Source organism: Sus scrofa, chromosome X (assembly GCF_054392235.1).
Source record: "Sus scrofa isolate SSC_HxYL_T2T_F1_AM1 chromosome X, Sscrofa_HxYL_maternal_Yorkshire_Landrace_v2.0, whole genome shotgun sequence".
Lineage (NCBI taxonomy): Eukaryota > Metazoa > Chordata > Mammalia > Artiodactyla > Suidae > Sus > Sus scrofa.
The window spans coordinates 43935991-43937960 of NC_139401.1; the positions used below are offsets into that span (position 1 = coordinate 43935991).

At 40.1% G+C, this 1970-nt stretch overlaps 1 pseudogene; it reads right to left on the reverse strand.

Moving 5' to 3' along the window:
* Positions 1-663: 663 nt before the first annotated feature.
* Positions 664-1460, reverse strand: LOC106506953 (tripartite motif-containing protein 60-like; annotated as a pseudogene).
* Between the last annotated feature and the right edge of the window lie 510 nt (positions 1461-1970).

Here is a 1970-nt window from a genome sequence, read left to right on the forward strand (position 1 = left end):
TCTAATAAAAGAATTAGAACTGAAAATCCTCTCTAATTAACAGAATTGGTTCTGCACTTGCAGATACCTTAACACTGTATGGAGAATATTTTCTCAAATAAAAATACAGTCTTCAGAAAAGAATAAATTGAAGTTATTCCAAGATTTCAAATATATTGGCTCTAAACTACGACTTTGAAGAATATCATAGGCAATTTTAGTAAGTTCTGCTGACAAAATGCATTTTCAGAAAAACATTTCAGTAACATAGAGACATCACTAATAATAAACTGACTAAAGTGCACGAGTATGTTCCAAGAATAATTATATATTTTTTAATTGTGGAAAATTATTTTGAAAAGTCTTTTTTTTTTAGGGCTGTACCCATGGCATATGGAGGTTCCCAGGCTAGGAGTCAAATTGGAGCTATAGCCGCTGGGGTATACTAAGGGGTTGTACTAAGTAATATAATTCTCAGATATTTTCTCTAAGAAATTCAAAGCCCTTGACAACTGATGCTGGTACCATCTTTGCAATTGGCATTACGACCATTTTGACATCGTTTCTGAAAATGAGGAAGAAAGCTCTACTCTGGCTTTCCGCCGTAGAAAATGTTCAGAATCCAGAATTACCGAGACAAGATTTACTGACTAAAAGCTAAAATAGAATCATTCCCCAGGTACTTCATCTTTCATAATCTGTTACTGAAGAGATTTTAAGAGATTCAGAGTCTGTTCCAGTATAGAAATAGGGCCAAATGGCTTCTATAAAAGAGTCATTAAAAGTACAAAGAAGAAATCTATCATTCATATCATAAAGAGAAATCGCACTCAACTCAGTCCAGAGCGATGCTAATTTTCCTGGGTCTTACTACTGGCAGAAGCTGGCTCTCTTAGGAGGCAAGTGACGTAATTACTCTCACTATATCGCCCAGGTGCCCAGAATCCACCCTGAACGACTGGCTGATTCCACCAGTTCCTGGAAGGCTATCTTGACATGCCCCCCATTTCCATTTAGGTTTTTTTTTTTTCTTTTTCTTTTTTTGTCTTTTCTAGGGCCATTTCCCGTGGCATATGGAAGTTCCCAGGATAGGGGTCCAATCGGAGCCGTAGCCACCGGCCTACACCAGAGCCACAGCAATGCCAGATCCGAGCCACATCTGTGACCTACACCACAGTTCATGGCAACCTCGGATCCTTAACCCACTGAGCAAGGCCAGGGATCGAACCTGCAACCTCATGGTTCCTAGTCGGATTCGTTAACCACTGTGCTGCGACAGGAACTCCCATTTCCATTTAGTTTTGTTTCCCACTTCTTCCCAGTCATGTCTACCAGAATTAAATCTCATAAAACCCAGGATAGCAAGACATAGATAAAATCTCCTTGCATTAAAACAAAGGATTTGTATTTTTCTTTCCATATTGGACATTTTCTCTATCCTCAGAGACTACAAGCTGAGGAAGTGCTGTTTCAAGATCTAGAATCAGGAGTTCCCGTCATGGCGCAGCGGAAAAGAATCTGACTAGGAACCACGAGGTTGCAGTTTCCATCCCCGGCTTTGCTCAGTGGGTTAAGGATCCAGCGTTGCTGTGGCTGTGGTGTAGGCCGGCAGCTGTAGTTCCAATTAGCCCCCTAGCCTGGGAACCTCCATATGCTGTGGGAACAGCCTTAGAAAAAGCAAAAAGACAAAAAAAAAAAAATTTAGAATCACATCTACTTATAATGGCTTGATAATTGTGCCCAAGCCAGAATATTGGGGAGAAAACTGAATTTGTAATCCTTTAATTAAAATGAAGAGTTCAAGGTATTTTAGGTTTTGATACATGTAGCCGGATACTCTTTAAAAATAAACACATGTGGTGTTTTATTGTTGTTGTTGTTCTGTTTTGTTATTTATTTATTTTTTTGGCAGCACCCACAGCATGCAGAAGTTCCCGGGCCAGGGATGGAACCCTTGCCACAGCTGTAACCAGAGCCACAGCAGTGACAAT